At 40.2% G+C, this 22,338-nt stretch overlaps 1 protein-coding gene across 2 annotated transcripts in view; it reads left to right on the top strand.

The window, feature by feature from the left end:
* Positions 1-357: 357 nt before the first annotated feature.
* Positions 358-22,338, top strand: part of LOC120541392 (aminopeptidase N-like) — a 137,702-nt gene continuing 115,721 nt past the window's right edge. The window contains exon 1 of one of the 2 annotated variants that reach the window (XM_039772968.1): positions 358-448. The gene's annotated coding sequence lies outside the window, so the exon portion shown is untranslated. The remainder of the gene's footprint in view (positions 449-22,338) is intronic. The other variant, XM_039772969.1, reaches the window with a different exon arrangement.

Here is a 22,338-nt window from a genome sequence, read left to right as displayed (position 1 = left end):
ACACGATTAGATAAATAAAAAAAATACCAATTTTAAATTGGTGCTTTCCGTAAAAGAAAAAGACCAAAAATACCTCCAGCTTTAACATTGGGAAGGTCTTTCCGGTGTTAAAAAGTTCAAAATATATCAGAATTCTTCCTTCTTCCCATAAAAGGCAAGCATTATAAAGGCTTTATTCATTTACATTTAAATTACTAGTTACAGAATCTTGAAAAAAAAATGTCAGCCTGACTCGAGTGTGCTTTCTAGTGTGGAGAGCTCAGAACACAGGCATGCCCTCTGACGCCGGTGAATGAGATCCCTTCCACGAGAGGGTGTACAGATGTAAGTGTTACCTCTCCCCCTTTCTGCAGGCACGAGCTGCAATTGGCCAGCCAGGCTGTTTTAAGCAGACACATCCCTGCTTGGGATAAAGGAGCTGCCCGTCTGTTCTGTGGAAAGTAGACTTGTAAGTATGTGGGAATTTTATTTTTAGCTTCTTTTTTCCTTTCTACTGCATGTATTTAACAGGGAAACACAGATTTGTACTTGTCTTATGCTGATGAGAAGATAACTTTGGAGAATGCAAGCGTTCCACGTGTTCTTACTGCCCTGTAAAAGGCTTCCAGCTGCATCTTGTGTGAGATCAGATGTTGAGCAGACAGAAGTTTGCAGGAGTAAAAATAACTACGGTGGGCTTCTGTGAAGTATGTGAATGTACTGAATGTGATAGATTTCTCTGTGGAAACGAGTAAACAGAAACATGCATGGAATCATCTTAATCCTTCAGGTGTTTTCAACTGTGCAACTGAGGATTTGGATTTGCCTGATCGATCACAGAATAACTAACCCCTGGGAAGGGGGATTGACTCTGGGCACAGGAGTTTAAGGTTCAAAGAAATTACTAGGAGTTCATTAAGAGCATAAGGGCGATCATGAAGGGACACCAGGAGGAACCGAGAGCAAGATGAAGCTGGGAAATTATTGTTATTATTAAATGAAAGACATTATTAACTTTATGAGCTCATTCGACTACAGATGGATCTGAAAGACACTTTACAGATAGATAGATAGATAGATAGATAGATAGATAGATAGATAGATAGATAGATAGAAAAGCCACTATATAATATATCTATAAAATCTATATATATAAAAGTCAAACACCATTGACTCATTAATCACGAAATCTCCCGAACCATGAGGACTTGGGAATTGAAATTTGGAATGTAGGTTACCCTTTGCCCATAGGTGCTCGCTAAAAAATGGTTTTAAAAATTTCATGGTCCAAGCACAAAATTTCTAATAGTTTCTTAGATCCATTTGTATGTCTGTCCGCTTTTCACGAGAGAACTACTTAATGGATTTAGATTGGTTTTTTTTTCAAGGATTTGCTTGAACATTGATTTTGTGACTTTCTCATCGCGCTTAGTATCATAGTTCACTTGTGGTACCGATTTATTAGCGCGAATCCGAGAGAGACTCATCGTGCTGCAGGAGGTGGGGGCGGGGCCCTCCTCCTCACTCACGTGTCTGCCTCAGGACGTAACCTTAACTGCGCTTGGTTAGAGAATAAGAGAACTACTTAACAGATTTAGATCTTTTTGTTTCTATAATTTTGCGACTTCTCTCATTGCGCTACGTATTATAGTTCGCTTGCAGGAGCGATATATTGGTACTAATCCAAGACCGAGGCTGCGGGCCAAGGGGAGGGGGAAGAGTGACGTCAGGAGTAGAGAGCTGAGTGGGAACCTCCTCACTGTCCTGTTTCACTAATACGTGGGCGAATTCTGCGGGGAAAGGCTAGTATATATACAATATATATATATATATATATATATATATATATATATATATATATATATATATATATATATATATATATATATATATAGATAGATAGATAGATAGATAGATAGATAGATGTTAATTTTAGTATAGATAGATAGATAGATGTGAAAGACACTTTTTAAAAAGACAGACACAACACCCTTTAGGTAGACAGCCAGCCACTCTCTTCTCCTCCTCTTCTAATTATAAGTTACACTAAAAATGTTTCTAAATGTTATCTAAGTCCAAGCCCGAGGGCAAGTCCGTGTTATGGGGTGGATGCAGAATGATTTGTTTATTTAGTTTTCTTAGCCTTGCTAAGCAAGCAGCAGTTACTGTAAGGTAAGAAACAGGTAATTTACTGAATGATCATTTTTAATGTGTTATGACAAGCAATCAAAGTCTGTACATTTAAAGGCTGTGTAAAATACTGGTGTCCAACTGTTTTGTTATACATTCTTTAACTTCTGCTGTGAAATGTTTGCTGATCCAGGAGAAAATGCACAAGTGAATTTGAACAAAGTGCTTGAACAAAGGAGGCTATTCAGCCACATTTTCTCTTTTTTAACTGCTTATATTTAATAAATCTGGTTGAGCAATGCAGATTATATGCTGAAATAATTCCCGCTCTTTCGTTCAACATGAATTTTATGGTCAGCACTGACTGGCAACTCCTCCTGAGTGAAACTTGGTGCTGCTGGGAAGATAGGGAGTCTGGCAGTGTTGGGGTCTTTCCCTCTGGAATTACTTATCAAGGGCGGTTTTGGTATGCAGGCACGAGAAGACTTAGCACTTTGTATTTTAGGAGATGGTGCAACATGATCTGCAGGTTAGCTCTTTGGTCCTATTGTGGCGTGGGCCCCTGAAAGCTGCTCTTGTCAGCTATATTTTTGGAGTCAGGAGAAGGTGCCGTTGTTTGCCCTTGCTGCTGGCTTGCCTGTTAAAGGGCTGTATTGATAAACACCCGCTGGGGTAATACGTTGATATTTCCTTAAATGTAAACTGAGTAAATGACAGTTTGATTGGAGTTGACATACGGCTTAGTTTTTTTTTAGTCAGTTACTAACCAGCAGGCGCATGTTTTCCTAGAGTGAAGAAGAGCACAATGTTGTGCACTGTGCATTGTACACAATAGACAGCTTTTTATTTTGGGAAAAATAAAAACTATGATGCTATGAGGCTTTTTGATGGGCCCTGAAAGTTCTGAAATCCAGACAAACACTTCTAAAGTTCAGTAGAATATTGTTCCCATTCAGTCTTCTCATTAAGTAAAGATTGGTTTAGTGGAGTAAAATAATTTGAATATGGCGGGTGTTACATGTTAAGTGCACTGAGCACTCCTGTTTGGGATTTCTTGCATTAACACATGTGCAATCTTTAATGAAAGAATGACAGGCCGGGGTGCTGCACTAATGATTTGGATAATTTGGGTTTTGTTCCTGGTGATCTGCTTTCCTTTCACATCCCAGTGTCATTCAGTTTAGGTTAACTGGTCAGTCTTGAATTTCTGAGTAGCGGTCTGTAGTCGAAGTCTGATTTTAATTTTTGTATTTTAGTTTTGTTTATAATGTGTGTTATATCTTTTGTTCGGTGTCCTTGTGTGTTTGTGAATTTCCCCTTAGGATTAATAAAATATCTATCTATCTATCTATCTATCTATCTATCTATCTATCTATCTATCTATCTATCTATCATGTAATGCATTTCCTATCTATCTATCTATCTATCAAATATAGTTCATATGTATCTATCTATCTATCTATCTATCTATCTATCTATCTATCTATCTATCTATCTATCTATCTATCTATCTATCTATCTATCTATCTATCTATCTATCTATTTAGAAAGGTGCCTATGAATAAATAAAATGTATTATTATTATTAGTGTGTTGGCCCTGCAAAATAACATTTTAGTAAAAGGGAGCTGAAGTTTAACCTGTCCCATGATGCATTTGGGAAAAGACTTGGTGCTTCATTACACTTATTGAAATAGAAGTGCTACAGGTAGGTGTTGTAATAGATATACTTTAGGCCGCTGTCTTCATAAATTCTAATTTATGCTCTTGTGCTGCTCAATCCAGCATCAGAGGAGAAAAATAAATAAAAAGCTGAACCAGAGGAAAATTGCTGAACTCCAGAAAATTGCCCTTCATTGTAGGTTACTTATACCACCGCAGTGGTCATTGCCAAATATTCATTCATTCATTCATCCATCCATGCATCTATGTATGTGTCCATTTTAAGAGCTGGCTTAGTTTCCAGCAGCATTGCATCTTTGCTAAACTTATTAATAAAAGACATTTGGTTGAAAATTCTGCTGCAGATTTATTAACTCACACAAAGGCTCATAAATACTGTACATCACTCTGATGATATTTAAACTTTGTTAGCTTCCAGTTGCATAATGGATTCACCTGCACACCTTCAAATCACACCATAATCCGGCCACATCATTTAGAAGATTCTGGCCTTCTTCGTTGTCCTTTCATTCTGCCTCTCCAAAATGACAGTGGTCTGGCTTACAGCTTTAATTCACTCCATTCCTGGAAATCAATCTCTCTCCAGATTAGGATTCCTTTTTTTTTTTGGATGTTATTGATTTTAGGACTGGGCGGCACGGTGGTTCGCTTCCCGGGTCCTCCCTGCGTGGAGTTTGCATGTTCTTCCACACACTGCGTAGGTTTCCTCTCACAGTGCAAAGACATGCAGGTTAGGTGAATTGCTGATTCTGATTGCCCTCGTGTGTGCTGTGTTGGGTGGGTGTGTGTGTGCGGTGGGCTGGCGCCCTGCCTGGGGTTTGTTTCCTAGCTTGCGCCCTGTGTTGACTGGATGATTTTAGGACATTAGAACATTAGAACACTCTAGACGAGAACAAGCCATTCAGCCCAACAAAGCTCACCAGTTCTATCCACTTATTTCTCCCAAAAAAACATCAAGTCGAGTTTTGAAAGTCCCTAACGTCTTACTGTCTACCAAACTACTTGGTCAATTATTCCAAGTGTCTATCGTTCTTTTTGTAAAGAAAAACTTCCTAATGTTTGTGTGAAATTTACCCTTAACAAGTTTCCAACTGTGTCCCCGTATTCTTGATGAACTCATTTTAAAATAACAGTCTCGATCCACTGTACTAATACCCTTCATAATTTTAAACACTTCAATCATGTCACCTCTTAATCTTCTTTTGATTAAACTGTAAAGGCTCAGCTCTTTTAATCTTTCCTCATAACTCATCCCCTGTAGCCCTGCAACCAGCCTAGTCGCTCCTCTCTGGACCTTTTCTAGCACTGCTATGTCTTTTTTGTAGTCTGGAGACCAAAACTGCACCCAGTACTCAAGATGAGGCCTCACCAGTGAGTTATAAAGGTTGAGCAGAACCTCCTGTGACTTGCACTCCACACACCGTGCTATATAACCTAACAAATTTTATTAAAATCAAAAATACATTACATACAAATAACTCAAGTTTTCCAAAAAAAGGTTCAAAACAAATCAACATCCACCCCTGAGAAAGAGAACTAGGTCAGCAAAGTAAAACTTAAAGCTAGTAAAAATAAGTAAATAGATAAATTAATAAATGAAGAAAGATAAATGGAGTAGTAAAAGAGGGGAGAGAACCTGCTTCCTCAATTTAAATGCTTATTCTAAAATGTTATTGATCAGATCCTGCCAGGTTTTGAAAACATTTTGAACAGATCCTCTCAGTGCAAATTTGATTTTTTCCAGTTTCAAATCTATTCTCTCTATATAATTCTAAGCCAAAAAGTGCAACGATTTTATGTCACGTTTGTTTGTCACGCTTTAAATCAGGTTATTTTAAAACCTACATATATATGTTTGGTGTCATTCTTTTCAGAATTTATCAAACTTTTCGATTTTCAGATTCTTATTCTGTTTTTAAATTATAAACTAAAAGATATCATGAACTTATGTCCTGCGAGACGAGACTTTGTGCCAAGAGATTTAACCATGCCCGGGCCTGGAAATAAAAGACAAAGAGTAGATGACAAAGACAGCTGCTGTGTACAGGCTTTTAAATATTCAAAGCACTGCATGAGATGCACATCATGTGGCATGGCAGCAGCAGCTGACTGAGCAAAGAGGAGGTAAAAAAATAAACTGTATTTGTTTTCCATTATATCACCATTTAAGAGGGGGTTTCGGAGGAGCGACCGTGTCTCCTTGGGGTGCGTTCAGCCCCCCTCTTCACAATGCGAGTGGCAGACTGGCCGCAACTGGTGGTTGGGCGCCAAAGGCGCCGGGGCTTGCCCTCCTAGTGGGTATATAACATTAGTTACCTACTGACTTAGAATAGGAGAGTTAGGATTCTTCCAGTTGACCAAGATAAGTCTACGTGCCAGTAGTGTAGTAAAGGCGATTACAATTTGTTTGTTCTTCTCCACTTTAAGCCCATTCCTTTTAACTTTTTAAAAAATAAGGTCAAAGGCTCTGCTGTTCAAATTTGCATGCCTCCTGTTTTTAATGGTCCTTTTTTAGGAGGTTTATTGTATATTCGTGACAGTCCGGGTTTCCTTCACGTTCCCTGGTGTTTTCAGGAGCCTCTCAAACTCGTAATCATTTATTAGTCGAGTACCGAGATGAGCGGAGCAAATGGGACTGGTAAAGAGTGGTATATAGTGTCACGTGCTTTTATTTAAAAGTCAGACAAGCAAAGGTTCACAATTCCAATGTGTAACTTCAGTGCGGTACAAGTCCACAAATAAATAAATAATCCATAAAACTGAGTGATCAGTGGAGGTTAAAATGTTCCATAAATAATCCCCAGAGGTTAAAACACACAGCAGGAAGCCATTGTATAAAAACTCACTAGCCCTGGTGCGTCCTTCTTGAAACCTTGATCTCCTTCTGCTTACCCGTGATGCGATCCTGTAGCCAGAGGAGAAGTCCTACTGATTGGCACAGCCAACCTTTTAAGTGGCTCGGACCCCTGCTGCCTTGCTCCTCTGACGTCTGCTGCCATTCCTTGGCCTTACAAAGGTCCTCCACCACTGGTTACTCCTGTTCCCCAAATCGCTCAGCAGAAGCAACCCCCAGTCCCCTCTTGAGCGGCTGCCTGCCTCCAATCCTTTTCATACCAGTTCTTCTCATCTTTCTACCATCTGTTTAACCTCTTTCTCTCCCTTTTCTCTTTATTTCTGTTTTCTGCCCCTCTCTGCCATGCACACTCCTTTTATACTTGTTGAATGGGTGCCGATGAGGTGCTCTGCCTACTCTGAGGTGTGCACTGATCCACTTGTATCTGCCAAGCACTCCAATCTGCCCTGGAGGGGTGCCAACATGAGTACACCCTATTGGAGCCTGAACGCTCTGGGACACGAGTGCCACAGACCTCTTATCACACACCTACCCCCTTAAGCCACCAATTGCATGGAAAGACTCCACACTCCTAGCGCAACTGGAGGCCAAGGTCTATCGCTTGGCCCTAGCACTGCAGTAAAATCACAAAAGAACTAAAACAAATCCCAACCCCACCCTTCTAAAAACAAACCTTATCCAACCAAGGTATTGTTCTAACGCAGACAGCCAAGGTGGGTCCGACGGACCCAACATTGTTAAACCATGATTTCTGACCATGTCGCAGGCATCGAACAGTATCATATGTCACAATAAGGGAATTTTTTTATTAACAGTTACAATCATTTAGTTACTGTAAATGTGCCCAAAATAACCAATTGACACAAAAATATTGACATTTATATATTGTCAGTGATAAATTCACATAATTTTTTTCGCAAAAAAACATTAAGCAATGAGTTCATTTCCTAACTCAACATGGATCGGATTTTGACAATAGCATTTATTGTTTTCTGACTTTGACAAGCCATCAGTTCAACAAGTTTTGTAAGAAAATATAAATGGCAATGTCATTGACAACAGTTACTATTACTGCTTATTGCATTTATTGCACAACCGACGTGAAACACTGCGCTCGTTGCAAACATGCTTGCCACACTTATCACAACACTGACGCTGCTTCCTGTCTCTTGACACAGAGGTAGCAGCGACTCTTCTTCTGACGCTTTGGTGCAGGCTGATCATCAGGTTCATGTGGTGATGAATGAACAGCAATTACACTAAGTGTTGATCTGTGCAAGCCAATTGTTAGTCTGAGTGTGATATGAGCATGAATCAATGCTTCACTGATATCAGTTTCAGAACATTTGGCGTCTGGAGTGACATCGTTTGTTCCAGTCTGGATAAGTTGAAGTCCATATGGTGAAAGCTGCAATGCCACATACATCAAGGCAGTTCATAAAGAATGCAAAGGGCCATCAGTTTGTGCGCATTTTGCACATGTTCTGGTGAACTTCCTGATCAAGTGTGTCCACTGCCCCCTTTGTTGAGTTGTAGTATGTGATAATTTCTGGCTTGTTAGCGTTGGTTTCATCGACTGAGCTGTCATGGTGCATAGTGGAAAGTAGTATAACAGCCTTACATGGTTTCGGCACATATGATACTAGTGTCATTGTTTTGGTGAAACCAAATACAGATGACTAGGTTGGCCTGTCTTCACGTGCATGAAATTCCGGTGGTATGAATGCTTTGTTTTTTTCTTATTGTGCCAACAATTGTCAGCCCTTTAGACAACAGTGACAAAGCTAACTTGTGATCAGTGAAGTAATTGTTGCATGTTACATTTCGATTGTTCCCTTTGTAAGATTCAACAAGTTAAACTACTTGTCTCCCCAGACCTGTGGCTCTGACTGCTTCCTTGCCTATGTATGGTATGCCATTGAATGGGCAGAATGTTCCTGAGTCACATGCCCACCATATCTTCATCCCATATCTATCTGGTTTAGATAGGAGATACTGTATGAATGGGCAACGTCCTCGAAAAGGACGCCATCACCACCAAAGTCATGCAATGAATGGAAAACATCACGCCTTACTAAACAGACTGTTGGATTCATGGCAAACTGTTTGCTCACCTGTCAAGTGTTGCTAATTATAAATAACTAAAAATATGATGTCATCTATGCATAAATGTCGAAATGCTGCTCTGGATCCAATGTCCCTGATTGGCCATCTATGTCGGTACAATAATTTTTTTTTTTTTTACATCGTTAACAATGTCACAGTATATGCGGTATATATGGTTACTGATGAATTGTAATATTTTCTTAATTTTTTGGGTATGAGTTTGGCTAGGACCTCTGGCCAAACGCACGAATGGGTCCCACCTTGGCCAAATAAGTGCTAGAAGAATAAGAAATTTTAAACAAAAAGTCAATAAAAAGATCAAAATTCTAAAAAAGTCCTCTTCAGGGTAGGTGGGTTTATAATTTCAGTCCGGCACCAAACCCAACTGCTCTGTCTTCGTTCCTCACTGCCACAGGCTCATCCCACCGCTGCCACCATTAGAGTGACGGTTATGCACTTGAGAAGCTCCTGGAAGCAAACAGGGAACATGGAGCCAACCTGGACCATCACAATATGATACTAACATGTCACATATTTTATGGATTATCATGAGATATGATCTTGAGTCTGCAGTGGGCTGGCGCCCTGCCCGGGGTTTGTTTCCTGCCTTGCGCCCTGTGTTGTCTGGGATTGGCTCCAGCAGACCCCCGTGACCCTGTAGTTAGGATTTGGTGGGTTAGATAATGGATGGATGGATGATCTTGAGCGTCTTGATAGATGGCATCAAATCAAATGCTTAAGACAGGAGCCGACCCCAGATGGGGCGTCAAGCTCATCACAGAAGACATCTAATCACACCCAAACAATGTAACCTGCATCTCATTAGGATATGGGAGGAAAACTGGATAAAACACCCCCCCCCCCTTGCACATGGGGAAAACATGCAGGATCCACACAGGCAGGTATGATGTCAGGATTTGAAACCAGAGTCCACAAAGTCCCCACGTCACCCACAGGTTCACTGCTTAACCATACAATTGGATTTTAATGATGTGTTATTAAAAATGATTGCAGCATTTTACATTTACAGTTAACTGTGTTATTTTTTACTTGCAGCTCCTCTGTAAGTTCCTCCATGACGATGTTTTGGATTAAGCAGGTTTAGCAGCGGTTTGTTATGTCATATTGTTTTAGGTCATGGCAGTGCTACCCTTAAGTCTAGTGGTGTCTTCAATTATCCCTGCTGCTGGCATCGGATTCTTTCTGCATATTCATGTCTTACCTGGTTCTGTATGTTTGGTTTATAGTTTGCTTTTTAAAGCTCTATTTATTAAATATCATTGATTAATTGATAGGATATTTGATTGGACAACACGTGACTTAGAAACGACTGTTTTTTTATTACATGTGGCAAGATATTAAACATAAGCAAATATTGAGGGTAGAACAGTTAAAACACCCACTGTATTATTCAAAGGCCTGCTATAAGGAGTATAATTAAAACTGGCAAGATTACGACCTGAATCCCGTGTTGTTCTACTAGAGAGAAATAAACAGCCTTCTCTGACCTCGTAAGTCCAACGACATCTGGGTGGGACTCAGCGGGCAATTTAGAAGCACAGTCAGACATAGGCATGTGTCAAGCTTAAGAAAATGTATCATGTTTTCATGAAGAAAAGGGCAACATATAAACTATTCTAGTGACTTTGAAGAGGAAAAATGCAAGCTGTGGCAGAAATGCAAAGTTTACATGAAACGGGTCTTAGATCTGCCTTGCAGTATGCTTCGGTGTTATGCATCAATATTCATTTGTGAGCCGCAATCTGTTTATTGTGCAAGTGTGTACTGTACATGATACTTTACTGAGCTGATTTATGAATCCCAAGGATGCAGACAGGGTTAAAGGTTTCTTGATTGATCCACCTAGCTAACATGACACCTAGATAACAGGCAGAAGGCACCAAAACACGTGCTGCCACTACAATGTAGCAGAATCTCTCTTGTACCTTACGTACAATGTACAGTACCTTAGCCTTATGTCGCATATGGCATTTCATCAGAACTCACAGTGTAAAAGAAGATACAATAAGGTGAGATTGATAGCTTCTAACTCAGCGCAGCTTATGTACTCCAAGTTTACCAAAGTGTATTACATGTGCAGCAACTCTTAACAGATCCTTAATGGATTAGCATGGGCAAGAGTCTGTGTGATGTGTCATGTCTGTGTGTGTTTCCTCCCACAGTTAGGTGCATTGGTGATCCTTAATTGTCCCTAGGTGTGTGGGTGTATTTGTGTCCTGCAGTGGGTTGCCACCCTGCCTGGGATTTGTTCCTGTATTGGCTGGGATTGGCTCCAGCACACCCTCGTGACCCTGTAGTTAGGATATAGTGGGTTGGATGATGACTGACTGACTGTTTCATTTAGGTCGCAGCTGACAGAAACAAAAGTGCTTAGGCTGATCCATGTCTAGGCCCCATTTCCATTCACGCTATAGTCCACATCAAGCTTCACTGCATGCCCTTGCAACTTCATACTTTATAGTAGAGGACTCCTAAAGAAACAAGCTCCTTATTTACTCAAGCTGACATGGAGAATTTCATCTGTGACATTTGTCAGGAGGAGGCATACATCTCTTGGCATTGACTTAACCTAAGAAAACAGATCGCGCACAGCAATCGGTGTTGATGCAGTCAGGAGGCATCTCCGCTCTAATTAAATAAAGTTTGAAGATAATATTATTTGCCTTTGTTAGAAAGTAAAACCAAGATTAATGAACTTGGTGTTCACAGCTAGGGGGAAATTTGTGCATGCATTCAGCTGAATTGCTACTCATAGAGGACGACCACGCCAACCCGCATATATGCAATTTGTGGGCTCTCCTTCTGCTGACACGTTTCATTTCTTGCTTTGTGTGCAAATCGTGAAGTAAGCCAAAACGACAAAACACTTTGTTCCTGTAAGAGACATGACATGATCTAGTAAGCATTTCAGATTGAGGCTTTCGCTTAGCGTTTGCTACGACTGCTTGCCTTTAACCCCTTTATAACCAGCTTTACTTTGTGTTGGTGTCGAAAGGTGCAGATTAGCTCTTTATCTGTGGTCTGGGTTAGAGCTTTAAGGAAACCTTCATGTTGATCCATTCATTACCAAAGCCACTTAGTTTAAGACAGAGCCTACTCAAGAGGCAAGAATGGGGGAAAAAGCCTGGATGAGGCGCCAGTCCATATGAGGTCCCTCAGTTAACTCAACCTGCACTTTGTATTGTGGGATGAAAAGCGAAGTCCTTGGAGAAAGGCCCATGTAGACACCAGGGACCTCATGCATAACGCCGTGTGTAGAATTCACACTCTAACATGGCGAACGGACAAAAGTGGAAATGTGCTTACGCACAAAAAAATACAGATGCATAAATCTGTGCAAACGCCAACTTCCACGTTCTTCCGCTACATAAATTCTGCTCAGCGTGAAAAGTAACACACGTGCATGCTAGGGTGTTTCATTTTTCCGAAGATGTGATTTTCATATGACTTTGCTTACGCCCCAAGTCTAAGTGATGTAAAAGATATATATGCCAAATTTCAAGAAGATTGGATAATATTTAGGGGTTGCACACATTGCTCACTTTTATTACAGTGTACCTTGGAGGCTGGTCTAAAAACAACTTCAGTTTTAGGATCCCAAGGGCTCTACATTAAGCAAGGTGGATGGCAAAGGCAATATATGCACTTAAAATTGTCGTCTTCACTAAACAGTTGAATATTCCTCAACGAGAATTAAAAGGAATGAAACGGATTGCACATTTTGTCAGCCTCATATATGTTTGCTTTTGGCACAAGGCAATTGTAAGTCGATGGGCTCCAAAGAATGATTTGGATATGCTACAGCTTCTGAGCACTTACCAGATGCAGATGTCAAAAAAAGTGCTCTCACAGTTGCTAAGAGACACCTTTGGTATCTGTCAGAAACAAACGTAGGATTGTCTTTTTTTGGACGAACGTATTACTCAGGATGAAAAGGAAAATATGACTAAAAATTTAGAAACCAAACCTGCAAAGAAAAAGGAAATGAAACGATTACAGGGTAAAAACCTAGTTTTTGAAGGAAAAGACCTGAGCCATTTCGTTACTAATAAAACAAAGATGTCCTTTGAATTGTTTGGGATGCATGACTTGACAGAATACTGCAGTGATTCTCTAAGAAGCCATGTGAACGCTCTTAAGGTGGTCAATGATACCGCAGAAAGAGGAATTGCTCTGATAAAAAAGTTTAACGAATCGGTCAGGGACGAACAACAAAAACAATTCTTGTTGAGGGTAGTAAAGCATCACAGAAAAGTCGTCACCAAGCGTAAAAAAGAAGGGATTGCATCGTTCAAAGTTGATTAATATAACACATGTTCTGCATACTACCTATTAATCTTAGTGTCTAGTTTTAATAGTAATTTAAGTTTGTGATTTCTAGTTTTCCCAATAAAAGTAATTAACATTGAAAAATCGTATTTTTTGCCTACTTTTACAAAACTGATCAAAGTGTGCAACCTCTAAATATTATCCAATCTTCTTAAAATTTGGCATATATATCTTTTATATCACTGAGACTCAGGGCGTAAGCAAAGCCTGCAAAAATTTGACATTTTATTTTTTACCTTAGAAAATGAAACACCCTAGTGCACACACACCTGCTGTCCCGCCCAAACTCCTCCCAGAATTACGCCTCTTTGAATATGCAAATCAATATAAATAGCCATTAAGCTCAGAGTTCTGTGAAAAGGCAATGGCAAAAGCACAGGGGGAAATAGAAGAATTTAAGCGAATACCAAGTGGAGGCAAAGAAAAACGTACTATTTTTGGTTTAAACAGTGGTATAAACAACAAAAGAAAGATGATCGAGTGTACAGTGTCCATTTTAGGACATCCTCCTCCCTCCGAGAAAACTCCATCATTCCTACTACCTCCGACAAAATATTCTTCCTCTCTCCTAGGAATCCCCCGTCACCCCTCCTCCCTCCTTCCACCACCGTCCGCTCTCAGTTCTCCGATGTCCGTTTTCCGTCTTCCACCCTCCTATCTCCGTCATCCGCCTTCAGCTCTCCGTCAACCCCCACACTCCCCACGCCCCCCCGCACATCACGGCATTTTCGTTAATGAAGTGACGTAATACTCCAGCTCCACCTTCTTCACAAGTTCATTCGCCGTTTTGTCAATTATATTTACAGTAAGAATTTACAGCACGACTGTAATACTGTGTAAGCATACATATTAACACGTGTGCATTAAAACGTGTGCATTTACGGGGTGATTTCTCAGGCTTAAAAGCTCATCTTTTATTAAAAAGTTAAACGCAAACTATTTTCATTCTGAAAGGCACAAACCACGTCGGATTTCAGCCGTTAAACGCACGAAAATTTCGGTACACCAGATAAATAAGTGCAACATATCAGATGTATTGTATGCTTACAATACATATAGAAATGTGTTCATCGTTAACTCATAGTATGGGATGGTGTTTTTCGACTGAGCTACAGATGCCGATGGAGAGCAGAACTGCTTTGGAAAAATCCGAACGCCTTGGGGCCGATCTGGAAGAAGGCAGCGCAGCGCTTTGATTTAAACAATTCAATTTCTTGGTGAGTTTGCATAGCTTGTTGTCAGTATCTTTACACCTGTTTTTAAGGCTTATTGACTGAAAGGGGCTTTCATGAAAAAAGTTAGGGCTTTACTACAGGATACACCCTCCACAAGTCAAGGAAGTAAAAATAAAGGTACTGTATATATTTCTGTTTTATTTAAACCTTTTAAGTTTGAATGGGGGACGGCACGGTGGCGCAGTGAAAGGTGCCAGTTAGGAGACCCGGGTTTGCTTCCCTGCGTGGAGTTTGCATGTTCTCCCCGTGTCTGCGTGGGTTTCCTCCGGATACTCCGTTTTCCTCGCACAGTCCAAAGACATGCAGGTTAGGTGCGTTGGCGATTCTAAATTGTCTCTGGTGTGTGGGTGTGTGCGTCCTGCGGTGGGCTGGCACCTTGCGCGAGGTTTGTTTCCTGCCTTGCGCCCTGTGTTGGCCGGGATTGGCTCCTGTATTTAAGATATAGCGGGTTGGATAGTGGATGGTTGAAAGTTTGCATTCATAGCCCCATTTGGCCGTTTTAGTTTTTTTTTTCTTTCTTCAGTAATATTTCAGCAAACTCGGAGCTTGTCAGTTTAAATCCTGGTACTGACACCACCACTGTGTGACCCTGAAAAAGTCACTTCACCTACCTATGTTGCAAAAAACAAAAGTAATGCAACGAATTGTACCTCAGATGTTGCAAGTTGCTAGGATAAAGGCATAAGTCAAATAAATAAATGTGTATTATACGCATAGGAACATTTATTTTCAGTTAAGTCATCTGCGGTAAACCTTTATAAATGAGGGTTTCTCCTTTTCAGAGATCTCTTGGAGGGCTTTTTTCATTTAATTGAAAATTAAAGCAGCAACTGCCAAAAATATGTTGCTTTCTTATTAATTTTTCAACATTGTGTAAAATAACTTCATAAAGTAATATAAAAGGTTTAAATACTGGTTATCCTTTTACACTAAAATATTACTAAAGAGATGCAAAAAAAGTAAAATGCATATGTTGTTTTTCTTTAGGGAGATTAAATATTACTGAAGAAAGAAAAAAAACTAAAATGGCCAAATGGGGCTATGCATATGAACTTAAAAGGTTTAAATAAAACAGAAATATACACCTTTATTTTTACTTCCTTGACTTGTGGAGGGTGTATCCTGTAGCAAAGCCCTAACTTTGTTCATGAACGCCCCTTTCATTCAATAAGCCTTAAAAACAAGTGTAAAGATATTGACAACAAGCTATTCAAACCCACCAAGACATGGAATCGTTTAAATCAAGGCGCTGCTCTACCTTCTTCTAGATCGGCCTTAAGGTGTTCGTATTTTTCCAAAGCAGTTCTGGTCTCCATTGGTATCTGTAGCTGATTTAAAAAATACCATCCCATACTATTAGTTAAAAATACAGTCAACAATTAACGTAATTTAACTTCGTTCCCGCATTTGAGTCGTGCTGTAAATTCTTACTGTAAATACAATTGAATAAATAATTCGGCGAACGAACTTGTGAAGGAGGTGGAGCTGGAGTATTACGTCACTTCATTAACGAAAATGCCGTGATGGGGGGGGTGGGGCGATTGGTGTGGGGGTTGACGGAGAGCTGAAGGCGGATGACGGAGATAGGAGGGTGGATGACGGAAAACGGACATCGGAGAACTGAGAGAGGACGGTGGTGGAAGGAGGGAGGAGGGGTGACGGGTGATTCCTCGCAGGGAGGAGGAATATTTTTTTTAAGGTAGTAGGAATGATGGAGTTTTTCTCTGAGGGAGGAGGATGTCCTAAAATGGACACTGTACGAGTGACATAGAGTGTCTCGAAAGCTCAAGTTCACAAAGTCTCACAGTGCCCGAAATAAAAAAGAACTTGTCAGATATCAAAGTCGCCGTGAAAAGGCGATTCGTAGCCCACCGTCTGAGTGTCATATGAAAGCTTATTAGGGTACAGAGAAAAAAAATAGGCACACAGTGGGAAAAGCACGAAATGTCAACTTTAATCTCTGAATTTCCACTTTAATCACGTAGTTTATTTTGTCATTAAAGTAGAACATCATAAACTTCATCTTAAAATCGTTTAATTAACCAGTCTCTCAAATCACATCATAATTAAAGTAGCACGTTAAATGCTTTGTTTTGTATTTGATCTTCTACGTGCTCTATGTGTGTGAATCACTACGTGCTTCTTAAACCGGCTCTCTTCCTCCGACAGGACACATAATCCATTACATTCGTGATATTACAGCTCTCTGAATAATTAAAATACTGAGATGTATACGTGATATCATTTTCATGATGATCAGAGTTAAAGCACGTTATTAAACATGGGAACATGGTGGCACAGTGATTGCTCATGCCTCACGTAAGATGCTTGCTGCGCTGTGTGCGACATTCGATGAAATACTTTATTGTAGCAGTATTGTCTCTTTCAAACATACTAACCCCCAATTCCTGTCCTTACTTTTCTTTCACTAAGTACCCAATCGCCACACAATCAGCTCTGTGATAGACGTTAAGCCATCTGTAAGCTGAGAACGCTGATTTTTCAAAACTTTTAAGGAACATTGAAATATCTTTGTAGTACATGTTAAATTATTCTATCATTCCAGTGTCGCGCCAGTCCCAGCAAGAATACACTGCAAGGTAGGAACAATCCGTGAACAGAGCTCCAGGTCCTCGCTAGCGCTGCAACACCATGTCCTCATATGTTTATTTATTAACAATATAGATTATTTAAATTAAGTTAAAGTTTTATTTTGCTGCATTTCATCTTAAAAATGATATCTTCATCATATGTAAATATTTGCTTTATAAAGTGGCTCAGGATGTGCAATATTATAACTGTAGTGCAAGTTTACAATGAGGTGACTGTACTTATAAGTACAAACAGTTCTACAAGGAGCACTTGATTGACTGATTGAGTGCGTTTAGAGTTCTTGGGATGAAACTGTTTCTGAACTGTGAGGTCCGTACGGGAAAGGCTCTGAAGTGTTGGTCGGATGAGAGCAGTTAAGTAGACAGCGTGGCTGTGGCAGTGTGTGCTTGATGCTGTACGCCGATAATTCTCTTTATGATCAGCTGCTGTAGATCTGTGATTCACACTCAGATACAGTGATATAAATACTCCGAGTGGTACAGTGAGAGTGATATGGAAAAAGATGATCCGCTGTGGCAACCCCTAATGGGAGCAGCTGAAAGAAGAAGAAGAAGGTGCAGTGAGAGTAACAACGCTAAAGCAGCTATGGTATTTAGAATAGTTTGACCATTCTGTGGTCCATTATATTGTTACAGGTTAATTACAACCAGATGCATTAAACTAATAAACAATATGCAGTGAATTTCAGTGTATTTATTTATAAAGTCGCATCAGGGATGTGGATCTAAAAAAGAAAGGGAAACCACATTGGAACAGTAGCACTGCTTTGACGCTGGGTGCCGCCAGTCTGCAAAACAAGCACAGAACTTGCATACGCCAGGGTATGAGCTATCGTGGAAATGTTTGTGGCTTTATGCCAAGTTTAGGTTTTATACATCCCAATTTGAGCTTGGAAATGTTCGTACATAACGTTTTTGTGCGTATGCTCCGTTTATACATGAGGCCCCTGGAGATTAAACAAACTCCACACCAGTAAGAACAACAACCAGGATTTGCCTCATAGGTTGTGAAGCAGAAGCACTAACCAATATGACACTTTTATTGAGAAACAATTTATTAAAATATTCAGTTGTAACCTGCTGTACCAGGGAGAGTTACTTTCGTGTGCCCAGTGTTGCCAGATAAGATTCTAAATCACAGTAACCTCATATTTGAAAAATTCAGTTGTCAAAACAGGCTTGTTCCGATAGACTTTTCCTTTGAGCATACCAGCAAAGGAAGAAGTCTGGTGGTGTCAGATCTGGCGACCGTGGTGGCCAAAGCCCCATTGACATTACCCTGTTGCCGAAGAAGGACTCCATTTCTGCCATGCTCCTTGCAGATGTATGACACGTTGCTCCATCTTGCTGGAAGTAACCTTCCATTAACTCAAGATCATCAAGTTGATTCGACATCGCTTAAACGAATTGGTGACCCAATAGATTCGCACCATGAAGACGTGCTGCTTAATACTGTACACCACCATCCTGAGGAGAATTCGAGTGACTGAGTGAAGGGGAACGGGTGGTTTGCACCCAGAAGTAGCAAACGGAGGTTAAACATAGTGACGGCTGCCCGGTGCATACCTCATCACTCCGACGCAGGGCTTGTTTGAAGCTCCATATGCTGAGGAGCACATTGCACGTTGTTTCGTTCAGATTGCTTCGTCCTAGCGAGACTTATTACAGAATATTCAGGGCCTCTTTCAAGCGAATCTCCCTGTTTTTCTTGTCTCTCTGAATGCAGATTAATCTGTTAGTGACCTGCCTTGGAGGGCACGCGGTTAGCGTGAAAGTTAATGTGCTCTATTGAACGAGCAGTGCCGTACGTTTAGAGCGCACTGAAGGCGAAGTAAAGCATCTTTAAGTATAGAAGTTTGACAGGAAAAGCTAACTTTAGGGAAGAGATATTTTTTCCAATTTTTTGTGAAAAACTTTTATTAAAATGTTTGCACAATATTTAAATGAAAATATTAATTGAATTTTGATGAAAATCCAACATTTTCATTAGGTTGTCACTGTGTATAAAATCCTTCTGTCACTGCATGCAGTTGGAACCAATCCCAACCAACACAGGGTGCAAGGCAGGAACAGACCACGGGCAGGACGCCAACCAACCACAGGACACACACACCAAGCACAAACTAGGGACAATTTAGGATCACCAATGCACCTAACCAGCATGCCTCTGGACTGTGGGAGGAAACCCACGCAGACACAGGGAAAACATGCAGACTCTACGCAGGGAGGACCTGGGAAGTGAACCCAAGTTTCCTAACTGCGAGGCAGTAGTGCTACCCACTGTGCCACTACCCAAAAAATGTTTTTCCTTAATCAACAAAGCTCTGACTGGCAGACAATGGACATCATTTCTGAAAATCCTTGTTCAGGTTGTCTTTAAGAATTTAGAACAACACTCAAAGTATTTATTAGCTTTCTTATTAGTTACATATTCATGAAGTCAACTAATAATATGTATTTTAATAGATACTTTCTTAATTTGAATTTACCAAAGGACAGCACCAGTTGATAGTAAATATCCTCCAGCCAATGTTACTGGCCTAGCAAGTTGGCCGGTCACACTTGAAATCTTCATTATTATGCAATAACCACTTTGTAAAGTAAAATATAAAGGTTACAATTTTAGTGAAATATAGAAGCATGTATATAATGTGGAGCTGTAATAATGTGTTTTACTTAACATGATGTAACATACAGTATGTGAGAGGCGTTAATATTTTTAAAGTATTGTTTCTTTCTATGTTTCTATATCTTTATACATATGTATACTCATACTGTATATATCTATACTAATAAAAGGCAAAGCCCTCCCTGACTCACTCACTCACTCACTCATCACTAATTCTCCAACTTCCCGTGTAGGTAGAAGGATAAAATCTGGCAAGCTGATTCCTTACAGCTTACTTACAAAAGTTGGGCAGGTTTCATTTCGAAATTCTACGCGTAATGGTCATAACTGGAACCTATTTTTTCGTCCATATACTATAATAGACTTCTGCTCGACAGTCGTGGGAGGCGGAGTTATCCCTCCCACGTAATTTAGTGCTTGCCCATATAAGGCCGTCCGTCAGCGGCAATCCAATAGAAACACTGCCGCTAAATATTCACAGGTGAAGGACTGTGCTTGTGCAGACGAAGATGAGATGGTCAGGGTGGTGTTTGGCACAAACTCAGCGAAACTGCGAGAGAAACTTTTAGCTAACATTAAATACAGCTGTGGACATCGCACGAGATGGCACCAGCACAGCTGTGAACCTTCGATGCAAGAACACTGTGCGGCTCACGTGAACTGACGCAGTGCACAGACAAAAAGCAACAGTTCCAAAGAGTGCTGAACAAAAACTGAATTACACAATTGAGAAGGCAGCAAAAAAATATGAAGTGTCTGACACATACAAGCATATTCATAAGTGCAGCTACTGCAGAAACAAAGCACACGGTGGAAAAAGTCAATGTCCAGCTAAAGGAAGACAGTGTAAAAAAAAAACGTGCATGCAGTGTGTCACATCTCAGATAAAGAGGAAGACGAGCTGTTTATTGATGCAGTAAGAAACGAATCGATGAATGAAACCTGTCATCTTTACAACGATTGACAAACACGGAATGTAACTTGAACACAACACATCCTCCAAATACGAACCTGATTGAAAGAAATAATGATAATCAAATCCTTGATAACAGCAACACTCATAACACTCACAAAACAATTACTGTATATTGACAATCATGTTACGTTATTTTTAAAATGTTCCCTTTTCTTTTTCATAACTTCTTTAACACACTACTATATATATATATATATACACCCCTATGTACATACTCTCAACTAAACAAACCACACGCTGTGGCGCAATGGGAGAGGCTTTGCCTCTAGCGCTGACGTCCCAGGTTCGATTCCCGAGAGGGGGTGCACTGAGTATGTACGCCTGATGACCCCAAAATTAGGGCGAAACACGTGTCGCATACTCTTTGCATTATTTCACAGTAAAACTATTTCAATATATATATACACACACATAGATATATATCAGCGCTTCCCGATTCATTTTACCCTCGCCTCCCCTTGGTTTGAGACGTATGAAAAAATATGTGGATAACGCAGAAAGACAGATAACCAATTGAAGCTTTATGAATAATGGATACTTTATTCGCCATCAATGATTGTTTTGGTAAAGCCATACTCAGTGTAATCATTAGATGAACGGTAAAAAAGTAAGAGCGGGGGGAGGGTAACTTATTGAGGCACGCAGGCGAAACCACAATAGCACGTGAGCCCGATGTACTGTAGTGCGCATCAACTCGATCTGAATTGCGCGATCACATTCGAAAAAATATATCTTTTCAAGTTCTATTTAGTCGACACAAATATCTTTGGTTGGAATGTAAGGCGAATTTACTCTTTACATTTCTATGGTGAAGAAACATGTATGCAATGATGCCTACATTTAACTTACATTCCTACCAAAGATATTTCTGTCGACTAAATAAAAATTCCTTCTATTTAAAATTTAAATAGAACTTGAACAGATACGATAGTTCATAATATCCACGCAGACTTGCACGTAAGAGCGGGAGCCATCCGTTTTAACAAGTAGCGTATTGCACTGATACGAAATAGCTTGCCCATTTATTGTCATGCAGTAAAGTGTTAAGATGATATTTGCTAAAATATTTTATATATCTGGAATAATAAGTACTATGTGATGAGATAATTATTTTTGCTTTTTGAAGATAGTTGTGTAAAAGGATTCAAACCAACACAGAAAGAGGTTTGGGGGCAGCCACCCGTATACTTGAAATTGGCGGCCAAAAAGCAAAGTTTACAGACTTCAGTCCAGAACAAGAACAAACAGATAGGGAAACATGGCGACTATAAAGTGATATCATTGGGCCTGGAACAGTAAGTGACATCATCAGGGCTGGAACAGGAAGTGATGTCATCAGGGATGGAAGTGACATCATTGGGCCCAGAACAGGAAGTGTTGCCATCAGGCCCGGATGAAATTTCCCATAATTGCTCTGCCAATGAAAAAGAGTAAAGATCAATGCACTCTGCCATCCTCTGGTCTGGCGTGGAATCACCTCCCTTTGAGCCTTTTAGCTGCCTCCCATGCACACGTGTGTGACAGTTGTTATACAAATGCACACATGGACAAAAAGCACTGAATATACTTTGGGTGTCTGGGTGTACAGAGCAGCAAAAGTGCCTTACAGTTTACTCTGGAATTTTACTCAATAACAGTAATATTTTATTTTCAAAGCACTGAAAATAAATAGGGGAGAGTCCCGAGGCTTTGGAAAACATCTTGCATTACCCCAGTCCCAAAGGTATCACATCCTGGTGAGCTGAATGACTTCACATGTAATGAAGATCATGGAGCGGCTGCTAC

Source organism: Polypterus senegalus, chromosome 12 (assembly GCF_016835505.1).
Source record: "Polypterus senegalus isolate Bchr_013 chromosome 12, ASM1683550v1, whole genome shotgun sequence".
Taxonomy (NCBI): domain Eukaryota; kingdom Metazoa; phylum Chordata; class Cladistia; order Polypteriformes; family Polypteridae; genus Polypterus; species Polypterus senegalus.
This window is presented reverse-complemented; position numbering and strand designations above follow the sequence as displayed.